Below are 17,574 nucleotides of genomic sequence, written 5' to 3' on the forward strand. Positions count from 1 at the left end.
GTGTTCAGTGAGTTAAATAATGCCTAGTTTATTTTTCTGTAACTCTCTATATAAGGAATATTCAAAGTAACTAAAGATTGTCTGTTGTCTTTATAGATTCTGGAAAAATTTCTGAGAGTTTTCTCTTCAGCTATTATAAACGCTTTTATTTTGGGGGAAAAGGACCTTTTCCATTGTATACCATAAGGCATAACAATATATTAAAAAGGATCGTTATTGTGGACTTCTGAGTCAGTTGCAAAAATTTAAATTCGAAGTCATGTAACATAGTGATTCAGCATGAAACAAAAGCCAAATGAGGAAAGCAGACTATTAAATTCTTCAGCTTGTCTTTACAACTGGTTTGAGTATCCACAATCCAGAAGTAATGGTTCTGCTTCACAGTTAATAATGATCTTAACCAACAAAGTGTGTTAGCTCTCATTTGATCAAAGGTATATAGACAGAAACAATCATCTTGTTTTCTGGGGTCAGATTCTGGATAGAACATCTTGAAGAAAGACCAAGGTTGAAACACAGGGCATTTCAATCCCTTCCTCATCTTATTTACAGAGAAGTATGACTTCTTATTCCAATGGCTATGCAACTTTCTGCAATTTGTTGAAACCATAACAGTAAACTCTTAAAATTTCATGTCAGAAGCATAGCAGCCAGGGCTTCATGATGAAAAAAAGGCGGAAGTGTCTTGTGTGTTAAAATAACAAAAACAGTAGCAAAAACGGCACCATTTCTCATTCCTTCTTGTAGAACCTTTTTTCAAAGAGATTCCTGTTCAAAGGAAATGTCTTGTACATTGCAGAGGCTAAAAAAGAAATGTGGTATGAACAAATAAGATTAGGGTTAATTGGGATTGGAGAAGTTTTCTGGGTATGAAAACCAGTGTGGAGGGAAGAACATAGAAGTGAGTGTCAGGTGATCTGGGTCCTGGCTGAGACCCTGACACGTAACCAGCTGTGTGTCCTGGACGCATTCATATAAATCTCTTTGGCTGAATGGCATAAGAAATTCTTTCTAAGTGGATCATTTTTGGTATTCTAAAATTTTTAGAAAATGAATTTTATATCTAGCTAGATACTTGCAATACGCAAACAAATCAGATTAATAGAAATTTAGCTTCTTCCTTCCATCAAATGATTTCTTCGGTTACAATGGTGGAGGAGAGGGAACCAAATTATTGGAAAACTGCTAAAGTGACTGCCTTTGCAGATATCCTAGTGACATATTGCATAAAAGACCTATAAACTATTAATAGAGGACTTTTAAACCATGAATTTTTAAGTTCTAACACCAAAATATTCCTTTAAAATAAATATATGTGCAATGGAAAGGATAGTTGTATGTTGAGACAGTGTCAAATTAGCTTTTAGTACTAACCACTTGGATGAAAGCATGGAAATTATTCTTGGAAAGATGGAAAAAGCTAATTCATTTATTGGAACTGAGAAAAAGCCAATGTATTTGAAAATATTTATTTTCAGATAAACAATTGAATAGTTGTTTAAGAATTCAAATGTTATTAAAAGGTCCATAGGATTATTTGCCAAATCATCAACATTTTTCAAACTTTTTTCTTTGATACTTCCATTTTCTGCTGTAATTTCTAAGTCTAATGGCATAAAGAGCGATTTAACAAGACTAGATAAAGCACTGCATACTTGAGAGACTGTGATTCTGAGAAAGAACGTAGTCCTGAGTATATATAGAACACACATTTGTCATTACTAAGGAAGAGAATAAAACAAACATCCATTTGCTTGCATTATATATTTTAATTTTTTCACTGTTATTTTTTCTTATGCACTTAGTGATGTTAAAAGAGTAAACGTCGTAGAAATGTTTATCATAGAAAGTGAGAGGCCTCTGTAATCTCAACCCCTAGAAAAATCCCTTAGCGTGTTACGTTTGTGTACATGCCTCCTGGAAAGCTCCTATGCATGTATTAACACTTATAGTATATTACTCCTTTAATATTTCCAGATTCAGTTCCAATGTTTGAGGGGTTCCCCTACAACACCAAGCAATTCTCAAACACCGACAGGGTATCTGAGAGTTTCACTCAATTCTGACGCTACCTACGTAGAGATAACATCAGAGTCCACAGGTTAAGGGTCCAGTCCTACAAGACTGTCTCCCACTCCCCACTTTAGATGCCAGTCAGAAGCCCCAGGCTATTACCTGTGCTTCTGACCCACCATTTGAACTCTGGAGGTTCCAAGGACCTTCTCCTTAGGTTCAATTAATTTGCTAGAGTGGCCCACGGAACTCAGGGGAAACACATTTGCCAGTTTATGAAAAGATACAGTAAGAATAGGAATCAACAGCCAGATGGAGGGCTGTATAGGGCAAGGTTCTGAACAGAGGAGCTCTGTCCCTCTGGAGCTTGGGGCCTGGCTCAGTAGCATGTGGAAGCATTTTGGTTCCCCAAACATGGAAGCTCTCCAGATAAAGAGGACCAAAAAACTGTATTCTTGAGTTTTTGTGGAAGCTTCATTACCTAGTCATGATTGACTAAGTCATTGGCCATTGGCTGATTTAACCCTTAGCAAGAAGGGGACTAAAAGTTTCAACCCTCTAATCATGGAGTTGGTCCTCGGAGCAACTATTCCTGCCTTGGGTGGGGTCCCAAAGTCACCATTATTAATAACAAGACACCCATTTCACCTGGCTTCAGGAACTGTGGCCGAAGACCAAATATATCTGAGAAATAGATTTTGGTCAAGTGAATGACTGAGTATATATTTCTTATAAATACAGCAGTTACTCGATCATTTATATGCTTTGTCATGGAGAGAGATTTCAGATTTCTGGTTAACAAAAAAATCTGAGTAGTAGTTAAAATTTACTGCATATAATAACAACAACAAAAACTATCTCTAAAATACAATCTTTTAAAATAATTTACTATTAATAATAGTTAACATTTAGTGGGCATTTGCTATTTTATCATGTACAGTTATTGTGCTAAGTACTTTATGTAACTAATTTCTTTACATTCTTACTACCACCAGATGAGAAGGTACTGATAGTATCACTTCTTTTATTTTGGGAAAATGTAATTTGCACACTATACCTCACTTCCAAAGAGAAGGATACCGTAGTTATGTAGCCAGAGGGTAGACTCTGCCTCCCCTCAGTCTCACACTCAGAATCCAGACTTCTTTGCTTCGGACTCTAGTTCCTTTTTTAAAAAAAATTATTCATTTATTTTTAGAAGTTTGTATTACATTCCAGTTAGTTAACATATAGTGAAATAAATATTCATTTCACGTGTACAATATAGTGATTCAGCACTTCCATACAACACCCAGTGCTCATCACAAGTGCCCTCCTTAATCTCCACCACCCCTCCCCTCTGGTAACCATCAGTTCTCTACAGTTAGCAGTCTGTTTCTTGGTTTGCCTTTCTCTCTCTCTCTCTTTTTTCCCCCTTTGCTCATTTGTTTTGTGTCTTAAATTCCACCTATAAGTGAAATCATATGGTATTTGTCTTTCTCTGACTGACTTATTTCACTTAGCATAAGAGCTCTAGCCTCTTTTTGCAATCCACAAAATTCATCAGTCTTCTACATCTCATTTCCTGGATAAACTAAATTTTCTTGTTTGTACCATCAGTCTCTCTATGATCCCTCTGCAACCAAATTTGTTCACCTAAAGCTCAGATGCTTCCCTGGGTTCCAAGAAACCAAACTGCTCAGTAATTTAATACATTTTTTGGTCTCCACGCCTTTCTTACTCATGTCATCCTTTCATCCATGCCCCTCTTCTCCCTCCTGTCAAAACCTATCACAAACCTATTGATTTTCCAGGGACAGCCCCATTACTGAGTCATTTACTAAGCATTCTTCGGTCACCTTAATAGAAAAGAACTCTCTTCTCAGACTCCTACAGAATTTCGTCTTAACCTCCTATGATATTTATCACATATTACCTTGTTTTAAGATAATTTGTTCATAACCATTTATACTTTAGTGTAAATTCAAGCTTTTTGCAATCCCATCTTAAAAATCATTTATTGGTCTACTACAACTATTTGACTAGAATGTGCTTGATAAAACCTTGTTGAATTTCATTGCCTACCTATGGCTTGTAGAACACTTTAGGATTAGTGGGTCTGAAGTAAAGAAATAATCTTGTATTAGAACTATTTTTGGGGCGCCTGGGTAGCACAGTCGTTAAGCATCTGCCTTTGGCTCAGGGCGTGATCCCAGCGTTCTGGGATCGAGCCCCACATCGGGCTCCTCCGCTGAGAGCCTGCTTCTTCCTCTCCCACTCCCCCTGCTGTGTTCCGTCTCTCGCCGGCTGTCTCTCTGTCACATAAATAAATAAAATCTTTAAAAAAAAAGAACTATTTTGTGACATATCAAGAAAACTGAATGAAGGAGGATTTGAAGGTGGAATATCTGAAAAAAAAATTCCTTTAGAGATATAGGACTTGTAAGCTAGACTATGTTAGCCTGAGAGACAATTATTAAGGAGAAAATTTGAGGGATTTTTTTATGGACACTAGTAGCATGATTAAAAATAGGGGGAGACATGAGATGGCATATTCAAAGGAAGTGAGCAGGATGACGACACTGAATGCTGATTGCAGCATCTTGAAGTCCAGGAAAGATTTGTGCAAAGAGGCCAGGAGAAGTAGCTTGGCCATTTTGAGTGCTGGAAATTACCATAAAATTGCTGATAAAAAAATGTGCTCTAAATGGTGCAAGGTGTGGTCTGATTGCGTTGGAACGGTCTGGGATAGTCTTATATCAGCTAACCAATAGCATAAATCATTTGTAAATCTGTGTAGTGGATGTTTTAAATCACTTTAGTATTGGAAGCGACCCCAGAAATCTTCTAAAGCTTAGACCAACAGCTTCAATTTCCTGATGAGGCCAGAGAGGAGGTTTAATATAGTTCAGGCCAGTTTCTTTGGGTGCCTGTTCTGTGACAGATGCAATCCTCGAAATTGGGCATGTAAAGATGAAACAAACAAACCCAAAACTCCATTCTCACCCTCGACTCAAGACAAGCAATTAACAGATAAATTGAAAGCAAAATAGAATTATGATGAAGGCAGACAAGGTTTATCATGGGATTGGAGAATTGAAGCCTGGGTCTAGCTTTGGGATGATAGGAGCTGGTGCTCCAGAAAAAAACCCTTGGGAGAAGGTTAAAGAATTAACAGGAAGCAAAGAAGTGGGTTAGTGGACAGGTAGAGGGTAATGGGCCACATAGCCATGAAACGGAATCACATACTGGGAAACTATGAGCAATTCTGTGTCGCTGAGGTATAAAATGCAAAGTAAGGAGGGTGGGTAGTGGGCTTGAGTAGTAGCAAGGACAATGGCGATCCTAGCCCGACGTGGTGGTGGGCCTAGGTGATGCGCTGTGGTGATAGGGAAGCCTGTAGGGCTCTAAACTTGCGGATTTATATCTATAAGATGCTTCTTTCAAATCAAATATTTTATCTCTACCTTTTCAGCCTGAATGCCAGAAGTTACAAAGTGCATCTTGGAAATGTCTAGAGAAAGCTTGTTTTAGGTATGATTTTCAGGAAAGCTCTAAGTGTGGATTTTCATTTGCATTATGTTTTTGTTATGTGGGCTCATTTTTCTTTCTGCCAGTTGGTATCTCCTTTATATTACCAAACTTTTTCCCTTTCTTTCAGAGTTGCCTTTACTCTTTACTCACATGATGTCATGCAGAAGGCCAACAGATGAAGCAATAGATACCATTTCCCGGTCAACTGTCTCCTAGCAGGAGCACAGCTGTGACGTCAGCACTTGGAAGGGACAGGCCCCTTAATCAGGCAGGCAGCATGACCTTTCCTGTTTTTAGATGGTAGTGTCTCAGAGGCATCGTGTTTCCTTTTCAGAGTTTAACTTCTAGATTATTAGTTTCAAAATTGAAATCTTGTTGTTGTTTTTATCTTAACACCTAAAAATCATCACACAGTATTGTTTAGTATCCCGTGAATGTATGTGTGTTTGTGTGTGATGGGCAGGGGGGACTTCTTTTCACAATACCAACATGACAGTATTTTTGGTTGAACATTGAATTCTGTATGTGTGGAAAGAAATTATGATACTAATACTATTTGCTTAAAGTGACTTAGATAAATGAAGGAGAAAGTAAAATTTTAAGTAAAGCTAGAAATAAATATATGATTGTACACCTGTCATCAAGAAAAACCCAGGAGGGGCGCCTGGGTGGCACAGCAGTTAAGCGTCTGCCTTCGGCTCAGGGCGTGATCCCGGCGTTATGGGATCGAGCCCCACATCAGGCTCCTCCGCTATGAGCCTGCTCCTTCCTCTCCCACTCCCCCTGCTTGTGTTCCCTCTCTCGCTGGCTGTCTCTATCTCTGTCGAATAAATAAATAAAATCTTAAAAAAAAAAAAAGAAAAACCCAGGAGTTCAGGATGTGGATAATAATTTATATAGTGAGAAGTAGAATAAGAAAATGGGATCTTTATCTCCCTAATACTACAAGAGAAATAAGGTAAAAAAAAATGTATTTACTCTTTTCTGAAGTACTTATGCATTTGAGAATACCCAGATTTATTTTCTATCCAGTAGAGAGCAGTCAAAGCCCATGATGCTCTTGTAAAATCCATGCCTCCGAGTTCCAGGCACAGGACTGTTCACGCTGTACCATCTCACCCAGGTCCTAGCTGAGTAAGGGTCTTCTAGAGCACTGGCCTCGTTTCCTGTAAACCACATTCCTTCCTCTCACACTTGTCCTTTGTATTAAATAAAACACACATATCAATTTATGTGGAAGTTAATTTGCACACAAATGAAGGCATATGTTGAGCTTGTGGCCATTGCTTTAAACAATATAGAGGAGCACAAACTATGGTGTTAGATTTCGTTAACAGAGGGACAAAGTCACAGCATGAGAGTTGGGTGAGCTTAGAATTCCTGGAAAGAATACCCCAACCCAATTGCCACCAGACAGCCAAGGCTTGTAGTTACCAGCAGCGAGTGTATGACATCTTCATGGCAACAGTAGTGACATAGAGAGATCTTTGACTGGTGGACAAGCCAAGGAAAAATGAAACTAAGAATCACAAAGAGATTAGATGATATGATGAAATATGCATGTGGGGCTCACCAAACTTCATCTTTGCTACTTTTTTCTCGTTCTTTCCATGTTTCAGAGGAGATTAAAATATGGAGGGATGCCATCTAGTTATGTAGTTAGAAAGTATATCTTACCATTTTTTCTTAGTTATCTGGGGTTTTTACTGCTATTGTCAAAAACCTTTGAGGACAGATCGTTTAAGTTTTTCAGAAAGAGCATATTCCTGGAAAATAGTTCTGAAGGAGGGCTGCCAAGAGGCAGCACCTTGAAAAAGCACATATTGTCCTATTCTCTGATTAGCCTCATGGACAGAAACCAATCTGTAAGTGAGTAAGTGCACCTGGAAATGAAGAATGAGGTGTATAAGGATAGTGGTAGAATGAAGAGTTTGAATACATATATATTTGGGTCTTGAAAACCATGTTCATCTTTCCTCTTTATGAAGTTAATGTGCACTGAGGATAGAGTCATAAAGTGCAATTAAAATGCTTCTTCGTTTATGCATCAGTGACACTATTGATCCATCATCAGTAAGACATAGAGTTTAAGGCAATGTTTTTTCCAGTAGTCATGTTGCCACAGATGGCCGCATGCTGTGATTTGGCCATCCTCACAACCAAAGTCATACACTTTAATTGGTAGATCAGAGTTAGGTATGTAATTTGTGGCCATGAAGCGGACTGGAACTAACTACCTCACATGCGGTGAGCTTGAATGTCAGCCTAATCAGCTAGACTTTTGCCAGCTGAACTACTGTATCTCAGGGACCATTGGTTTTGGTTTTTGTTTTTAAAGATTTTTTTTTTTTTATTTATTCATTCAACAGAGAGAGAGACAGGCAGCAAGAGAGGGGACACAAGCAGGGGGAGTGGGAGAGGAAGAAGCAGGCTCATAGCGGAGGAGCCTGATGTGGGGCTCGATCCCAGAACGCCGGGATCACGCCCTGAGCCGAGGGCGCCGCTTAGACTGAGCCACCCAGGCGCCCCTCAGGGACCATTGTTACAGATGATTTGTTACCACTGTTAACGACCTCTTGTACTTTTCTTTAAAACGTGTGCATTCATTGAGATTCAAACGTGTGTTGCTGAAGAATTATGAGTTTGAATTTGGCAGCAATATTTTTCTTAAAGTATCAAAATTCCTCAACAAATGCAATAAGAACTAGTATTTTTAAAAGATTTTATTTATTTATTTGAGAGAGAGAGAACATAAGCGGGGGGGGGCGGGGAGCAGAGGGAGAGGGAGATGCAGACTCCTTCTGAGCAAGGAGCCTGATGTGGGGCTCGGTCCTAGGGCCCTGGGATCATAATCTGAGCTGAAGGCAGACACTTAACTGACTGAGCCACCCAGGTGTCCCAGAACTACTTTTGGAGTAAGTCTGCAGGTACCTTTTTCCATCTATTATGAAATTTAGTAAAAGTTTCATTTTCTTGGGTAGTGTTTATGAATTAAAAGCAATGACTTTTTAAAATTGTAATTTAGTCATACTCTAAGTGGATTAGTAACCAGATTAATTTTATTTTAGAAACAATACAGAGATATATGTCATCAAGCCTCCTTGTGTCTACACTTGAATGACACCATGTAGCGTAGTGATGAGAACTTGGAATTTAGAGTTAGGAGATCTGGCAGTCCTGTAACCTAAAGACCTTTATGCTCTCAACACGGTATACTTTCCACTGCACATAATCAGTACCTATATAAATAGGGCAGATTGGGTCCTAAGTATTAGTGACAACAAGAGATAGATTTGGTGAGCTTTAGGTCCCTGTCACCCCCATAGTTTGCATCAGCCCTTCAACCTATTCTTTGATTTGGATAATGGATATTTTTCCCTGACTTGCTTAAAATATTATATACATGAAGCCTCAGAACAAGTCCTGTAACCTCTCTTTCCAATCAGATTATTGGCCTAAGCCATTTCCACAGAGAAATAATTCTGAGGGTAAAAGTTACGACAGAGTTCAATAGGAAGGCCATATTCCAAACCTCAATCAGAGTTTGCAATTGAGCTTTGGGGTAATCAGCCCATCTCAGAAGAAGATGAATGCAGAGTTTGGATGTGAGATGACATGGATCTTGGCCAGGTGGGGGCCCTGAGACGGAGATAAGGACTAGAGCCAAAAGACAATTCAAAGAGAAAGGCTGGGTAGGTTTGGTACTTGGGAGAACACGTGGCACAGAGAGAGGAAAACACAAAAGATGATTGCACATTTTTGGGTCTATGAAACGGATCATTTTGTGGAGAAGAGAGACGAATCCTACTGTAGACATGTGGAAGCCTATGTGGCCCTAAGTTATCTTAGACAAAATATTCTTTAGATTTCTTTAGACCTGGGTTGAAATGCTGGTCAGAGATTACAATTGGAGACATAGATGTAAGTGTAGATGAGAAATAGCTTTGCTCATCCTTTTCTTTTACTAACATAACTCTCTTTATTCCTTTGACAACAGTGGGAGTTGGGATTTTTGCCATTACTTTTAGTTTAATCTCTTGCAGTGTTTTGATGGTTAACAATGTTCTCTGGAAATGAGGTCTCCTACACCTGACCATGCATATGTCTACAGATGATTCAGGAAGAATGTTTCTATCCCTTTCAGGTAGGCTGTGCTGTTTTTTCTGCCCCCGAAGTTCTTGCAAGGCTTCATGGTAGGTCTGGCTGGTATCAGAAATCTGATGAGAATAAAATCCAAGAAAAGCCTAAACAGATCTCTTTTACACATTGTATAGACACAGCAACCAGATAAATACAATAATTTTAAAGATTTTTTAACAGTTTATGCTACCGTCCAGATGTAATTATATTTAATCTCTGGGGAGCCTACATTTTGCATTTAAATGGCATGAATAGTTTATTCTTTCCAGCAGACATTTGATAATACATGTTCCAGGCAGATTTCTAAGAGCTAGGGAAATAGTGTAGAATAAGATGGATAATACACTAATTTACATACTGGGGGGTAGAGAGGCAAAATACATGCGAACCAACAAATGGAAGGTGATTTTATTTATTTTTTTAAAGATTTATTTATTTGATAGAGAGAGAGCACAAGCAAGTGAGCAGGAGAGAGAGGCAGAGGGAGAGGGAGAGAGAATCTCCAGCAGACCGTGCTGAGCTTGGAGCTGGACCCGCGGCTCCATCTCACGACCCTGAGATCATGACCTGAGCTGAAGCCAAGAATTGCATGCTAAGCCGGCTGCACCACCCAGTCGCCCCTGGAAGGTGATTTTAGATAGATTTAAGGTTATAAAGAATATAAAATGGGGTATTGTAATAGACAGTTTAAGGATGTTGGGTTTAATTTAAAATAGGTAGTCAATAAGGAGGTGATTTTTGCATTTGGAGCTGAAAGACAAGAATATATTAGCTGGGTGAGGACATGGGTTGGCATTCCAGGGAGAGTGAAGAGTTAATACAAATTCCAAGGTGGAGACAAAGTTAGTTGGTCAAGGAACATAAAGTAGGACAATATGGCTGAGGTGGTTGTAGAAGGAGAGGCAGGAAGTATGGTTGGAGAGGTAGTCAGAGACAGGTCACATATGCCTGTGGGCCATGGCCGATGATATGAATTTTATTCCTAGTGCAGTGGGAATTTATGCAGAAGAGTGAGATGTAGTAATTCTAATTAATCACTTTTTTTGTAATACCGTTGTTTTTCGTTATGTGTGTGTCTACCTTTTTATTTTCATAAAAAGTTAGAAAGTTCTGTATTCTTCAGTTTTTATGTTAGAGTATTCCAACATCAGGGTAGAAATGTACATATTTTAGTTAGTAAAGAGATGCAGGAAATGTTGTCAACTGTTTTATGTGTCTTTGAATGAGGGCAGAAGTACAGAGTGGGGAGGGGGAGTATTGATTTTGCCATGACAAATTTTAGAAAGGAGGTGAATTCACAAATACAGAATTCTTTTTTAAAAAGATTTTATTTATTTATTTATTTATTTGAGAGAGAGCAAGAGAGCACGTGTGTGTAAATGAGGGGAGGGGCAGAGGGAGAGAGAGAGAATCTCAAGCAGACTCCATGCTGAGCAGGGAGCCCTGCAAGGGCTCAATTTCATGACCCTGAGATCATGACCTGACCCAAAACCTAGAGTCTGACATTTAACCAACTAAATAACCCAGGTGGCCCTACAAATATGGAATTCTTAAATAGTGAGGATTGACTGTATATACATATACATATATAATTTTTGCTATTGTATCTATTTTTTCATTAGCATTATGTGGGGAAAAAATCTTTTTGTTTGACTTTTCATGAATCATTTTCCAAAAGTGAGACTGATAATGATTGTTATAAACACAGTCTCCAGGAAGACTTTCCTCTTTACTTGGAAACTGACATTTTATTTTTTCTAGTCAAAGTGAAAAGTGTCAAACTGTCAGTGAAAGAATACCCAGAAAGTGGCAGTTCCCATCAACAAATGCACGAAGCATGCTAGGGTGTTTGTTCTCATAACCTGGGAGAGAAATTCAGAAATACTCAAATAGATTTTTCCAGCAAGAAATGGGAGCACATTGATTTATGAGTCCCCATCCGCAACTATTGAAGATATAATGGAACTGAAGACAACTTGCTTCTTAACTTGGTGGTTATTATTTCTCTTGAAATACAAATATGATTTCATCCTCTATAAATCAATGAAAGTGTGGGTTGGTTATTTTTTTAAGCATTGTAAAAAGGAAATTGCATCATAATAGCAGTCTTCAGATAAATAAGAACTACTGTCAGCATTTAAACCACAAATGGAATATCAAGACCTTAAATTATTGTTTTCAGATCTTTGTAAAGTTATGAAAAAAATTTGGAATGATCCAAACCAAAAATATACAAATAATCCAGAAAACTATGTATTCAATTGTTTTTATCTGGGCAGTATATGGAAACATTCTTAGGAAGAAATAATTTGGTGGAAACATGTAATTTTGACTTGTAAATTTGCAAATTAAAGCCAACAAAGAACATAATAGCAAAACATAAGTCATTTTTTTGGAAAAGGGCAACACTTTGTAGGACTGCTTGAATAGGAAGCTGCCCTCTAAAGCATGGTGTACTGAAAGGAGCATTGAGTGACTGCTAGAGAGGGATTCCAGGACCAACTCCACTACTAATTAGTGGTATGTACTTGAGCCTAACATTTAGCTCCTCAGGTTTGGGCTTTCTAGCAGTCAAGTGTGGAGTCTATACTACATGATCTCTAATATCTCAGCTCTAGGATTTTCTGAGGCTCCAGTACAAAATACCTATAGTAGACATTTGTTTATTTGAATTCCAGAATATTGCTCAGTGATTCATTATGCATAAAATAAAGTAATAGAGTAATTCTAAAACCAAAATCCAGAAAGCTCTGACTATGGCAATTATATAATTTCTCACAAAACCAGATCACTTTTGAAAGGGTTGCTAAAATAATTAAAAATATATTCGTTTTTGAGATTGACCAACTACATATATATATATATATTCATCTACTAACAAATTGTTACTATATTAGTTGATCTGTCTTTTTCAAAAACTATGTTAAAAATCAATATTCTTTTAAAAAATAACAGTACGTAAAAGCAATGTAAAACAATTCTTCATATTGCTTATTTTAATTTTAAAAAATAGCATAAGTAGAACAGTTATTCCTGTTCCATATTCAAGAACTTTAATCAGTTTTATTTTAATCCAAATCTATTTCTGATACCATGTCACTGGTATTTTTCCAGTGAATGTATTTGTTATTGCAATACTTTTTTTCATGACATTGCATGAAATCTTGCTTGAAGTTAACATTTTGTAGTTAATAAATCTGAAAAGTTTTTTTTACATTAGACTTTTCTCTGTATAATCTTCTTTTTTCATTATAATAATATTTTTTATTATGTTAGTCACCATACAGTACATCCCTGGTTTTTGATGTAAAGTTCCATGAATCATTAGTTGTGTACAACACCCAGTGCACCATGCAATACGTGCCCTCCTTACTACCCATCACCAGCCTATCCCATTCCCCCACCCACCTCCCCTCTGAAGCCCTCAGTTTGTTTCTCAGAGTCCATAGTCTCTCATGCTTCATTCCCCCTTCTGATTACCCCCCCTTCTTTATCCCTTTCTTCTCCTACCAATCTGCCTAGTTCTTATGTTCCATAGACGAGAGAAACCATATGATAATTGTCTTTCTCTGCTTGACTTATTTCACTCAGCATTATCTCCTCCAGTGCTGTCCATGTTGCAGCAAATGTTGAGAAATTGTTCTTTTTGATAGCTGAGTAATATTCCATTGCATATATGGACCACATCTTCTTGATCCAGTCATCTGTTGAAGGGCATCTCGGCTCCTTCCACGATTTAGCTATTGTGGACAATGCTGCTATGAACATTGGGGTGCATATGGCCCTTCTCTTCACTACGTCTGTATCTTTGGGGTAAATACCCAGTAGTGTAATTGCTGGATCATAGGGTAGCTCAATTTTTAACTTTTTAAGGGACCTCCACACTGTTTTCCAGAGTGGCTGTACCAACTTGCATTCCCACCAACAATGTAGGAGGGATCCCCTTTCTCCACATCCTCTCCAACAACTGTTGTTTCTTGCCTTGTCAATTTTTGCCATTCTAAGTGGCGTAAGGTGGTATCTCAGTGTGGTTTTGATTTGAATTTCCCTGATGGCTAATGATTTTGAACATTTTTTCATGTATCTGTTAGCCATTTGTAAGTCTTCATTGGAAAAGTGTCTATTCATATCTTCTGCCCATTTTATGATTTGTTTATTTGTTTCTTGTGTATTGAGTTTGAGAAGTTCTTTGTAGATCTTGGATACCAGCCTTTTTTCTGTAATGTCACTTGCAAATATATTCTCCCATTCTGTGGGCTGCCTCTTAGTTTTTTTGACTGTTTCCTTGGCTGTGCAGAAGTTTTTTATCTTGATGAAGTCCCACATGTTCATTTTATCTTTTGTTTCTCTTGCCTTTGGAGATGTGTCATGAAAAAGGTTGCTGTGGCCGATGTCGTAGAGGTTGCTGCCCATGCTCTCCTCTAGAATTTTGATGGATTCCTGTCTCACATCGAGGTCTTTCATCCATTTGGAGTTTATCTTTGTGTATGGTGTGAGAGAGTGGTCAAGTTTCATTCTTTTGCATGTAGCTGTCCAATTTTCCCAGCACCATTTATTGAAGAGACTGCCATTATTATTCAACATAGTACTAGAAGTCCTTGCAATAGCAATCAGACCACAAAAAGGGATAAAAGGTATCCAAATCGGCAAAGAAGAAGTCAAACTGTCTCTCTTTGCAGATGACAGGATACTCTATATGGAAAACCCAAAAGAATCCACCCCCAAACTACTAGAAGTTATAAAGCAATTCAGTAATGTGGCGGGATACAAAATCAATGCTCAGAAATCAGTTGCATTTCTATACACAAACAATGAGACTGAAGAAAGAGAAATTAGGGAATCCATCCCATTTACAATAGCACCAAAAATCATACGTTATCTTGGAATTAACTTAACCAGAGACGTAAAGGACCTATATTCTAGAAACTACAAATCACTCTTGAAAGACATTGAAGAAGACACAAAAAGATGGAAAAATATTCCATGCTCATGGATCGGAAGAATTAATATAGTTAAAATGTCCATGCTACCCAGAGCAATCTACACTTTCAATGCAATCCCAATCAAAATACCAATGACATTTTTCAAAGAACTGGAACAAACAGCCCTTAAATTTGTGTGGTACCAGAAAAGGCCACGAATCGCCAAGGAAGTGTTGAAAAGGAAAAACAAAGCTGGGGGCATCACAATGCTGGATTTCAAGTTGTACTACAAAGCTGTGATCACAAAGACAGCATGGTACTGGCACAAAAACAGACACATAGACCAATAGAACAGAATAGAGAACCCAGAAATGGACCCTCGGCTCTTTGGGCAACTAATATTTGATAAAGCAGGAAAAAACATCCGGTGGGAAAAAGACAGTCTCTTCATAATCTTCTTTATTGAGTAAATGTTTTCTCTACAGATGCTAAGTTACCTGGAAAGTTCACAGCAAATTCTTGCTAAATACAGAACATTATCATTTCTATTTTTTTTGAAATGTATAAATATTTCAACCCAAATATTTTCACAGATAGTGGTTTTTATTTTAATCTTTTAATTTCCTTAATAAATATTTTTAAAGAAAAATAATCAAAACGCATGTCTCTATTTATAATCCTTTTGATTTTCTGCCAAATTTAGATGCTGCAAAATCATAAGAATATACATCTATCCAGTTAAATATAGGAACTGTATAAAAAGATTTCTCCCATGTCAAAATATTCCAAAGAGAAATTATAAAATTTCAAGATAAATTTTGTGCACTTTTGAGTTGTCATCGTTTAATTGATTCAGTGCCTCCTGTGCTTATTTTATAAGGAGACATTTTGATGTCTTCTCAATTACAACTTTGTTTTTTAATAAGTGCACTTGATTAAAGTCTTTACATTCTATTTGTTTTGGTACTCCATCTGTTGAATGATCTGATGAAAGATTTCCAATTTTAAACAGTGCAGTAGAAATACAAAGGACTCATTTGCGAAATGTTTCATTTGAATTGGAGGATACATTCATTTATAGAATAATTCTTCAAAGTTCCGAACGTTTTTAAATCTAACTGACGGTAGGTAACAGAAAGTAAAAATGCTTTTTGCCATGCTGAAGACATTTTTTTTTGTATTCAATAGCTGCTTTGTAACAAAATTTTGAGGCACAATTACCCTGTGAAATATATAAAAATGGCATAAATTTTAACAACTGCAGTTTGTGTTTAGGCTGACAGAACCTTGTTTGAGGACGATTGTGAATTATGACTATGTTGCAATCAATTCTAGGTATATTTCTGCTGCTTTTGTTTTTTAGTAAGAGAATATTATTTGTGTCATTATGCTCTGCTCCAACAAAATTAATATTTGTATTATTACCACAAAAACCAAATAACTTTATTTTCTGTGTTAATCTTTTCAATTGAATTTACAACAGCATTTGTAATAATAATATCAGAGAATTTAAATAGAGTGAATTTTTAAGTACATTGCTTTTACTCCATGAGGACACTAATCATTTTTTAAACCTTTCATGATTTGTCTGTGAAGTTTTTCCCTCTGCTAATGGAGCTGAGACATTAACAGCAGTTGTTTCAATTTTCTGTATGTTAAAAACAAATGAACAAACTTGGAATCTAAAATGCAAAAATGAACAAAATTAATTTAGAATAGTCCATTTGATCTGAAGGAACAGGTAGTGCTTCTAGAGAAATGGATAAATATATCATCTACAACTACATATACTCCCTTTTGGCACAGTTATTAAAAAAAACCCTAACATTTAAAAAGATAACCATACTTCTTCAGCATATTTGTATCTTTTGGTTTGCAGAAGTCGTATCGTTATGGCCTTTATGGTGGATAGTGACTGTCAAGGAACATCTTATGTATGGTACACGTTTATTATAAACTTTCTTGAGAAATAGCAGCTCTATATTTTTTTATTTTAAATGTACCTTCCTTTTGCTAACCTCATTATTGTTGAAGAAGTTTATTAAAAAGTCATAAACAAAACATTACAGCCAAATAAATAGTTTTAGATTGCGTCATACAGTAAATGACCACGAGGCAACAAATGCGTAAGGATTTTTCTGTCCGTGTTCTGTGGCAGGGCTTAGCTTTGATTTCTTGCATATATTTTATGTATCTCCACCCTCTGATTACTCTAAATATTTTCCATTGACCTCACCTGGTGGCCTAAGGAATTTATGCATCTCAAAGTCTAAAGTACCAGCCATAGCATGGCACACCTGTTGGCATGCCGACTTCAATTTTCCTCCCATTCTTACCGAAGATGAGGAGTGAGTAGTCCGCAGCCCTTCCTGCCCAGCGCTCTAAAATTTTATCAGTAAGCACTCTGCAAGCTGTCCTGGAAAAGTGAAGTATTCATTCCTCACATCAGGAGATAGTTGAAAAAAGAAAGATGGTAGATTCTGGCAGTGTTTAAGATCTCTGTGTGATTCATGTGTTTCTCACACACAACTAGTTAAGAGATACCATGGCAGAAGTTAGAACTACCAGGTAGAATACCATCAAACCCAATCAAGCTAATTTTAATGGAAATTGTTAATAATCATAGCTGGTAAAAAAAAAAAATAACAACCTGGGACAAATACTTCATCAACCAGGAAAACTGACATACATGGGTACCCTAAAAATAACTAAGCTTACTGGAATTTTACCTTACTGGAAGTTTGGAAACTATAGCAATTCTTTACTTTTTTTTTTTTTAAGATTTTATTTATTTGAGAAAGAGAGCATGCAGCAGAAAGAGAGGGAGAAGCAGACTCCCCACTGAGCAGGGAACCCAATGGGGACTTGATCCCAGGACCCTGGGATCATGACCTGAGCCGAGACAGATGCTCAACCGACTGAGCCACCCAGGTGCCCAAAACTATAGCAATTCTTAAAAGCGGTTCTTCAACATTTTTTTTTTGTA

At 37.3% G+C, this 17,574-nt stretch overlaps 1 long non-coding RNA gene across 3 annotated transcripts in view; it reads left to right on the plus strand.

Annotated features, from left to right (window-relative positions):
* The window catches only part of LOC130541997 (uncharacterized), a 33,464-nt gene extending 16,228 nt beyond the window's left edge, over positions 1–17,236 (plus strand). For all 3 annotated transcript variants that reach the window (XR_008956194.1, XR_008956193.1, XR_008956195.1), the window contains exon 4: positions 14,028–17,236. This is a non-coding gene — a long non-coding RNA (uncharacterized LOC130541997). The remainder of the gene's footprint in view (positions 1–14,027) is intronic.
* Positions 17,237–17,574: the final 338 nt, after the last annotated feature.

Source organism: Ursus arctos, unplaced genomic scaffold (assembly GCF_023065955.2).
Source record: "Ursus arctos isolate Adak ecotype North America unplaced genomic scaffold, UrsArc2.0 scaffold_29, whole genome shotgun sequence".
NCBI classification, from domain to species: Eukaryota; Metazoa; Chordata; class Mammalia; order Carnivora; family Ursidae; genus Ursus; species Ursus arctos.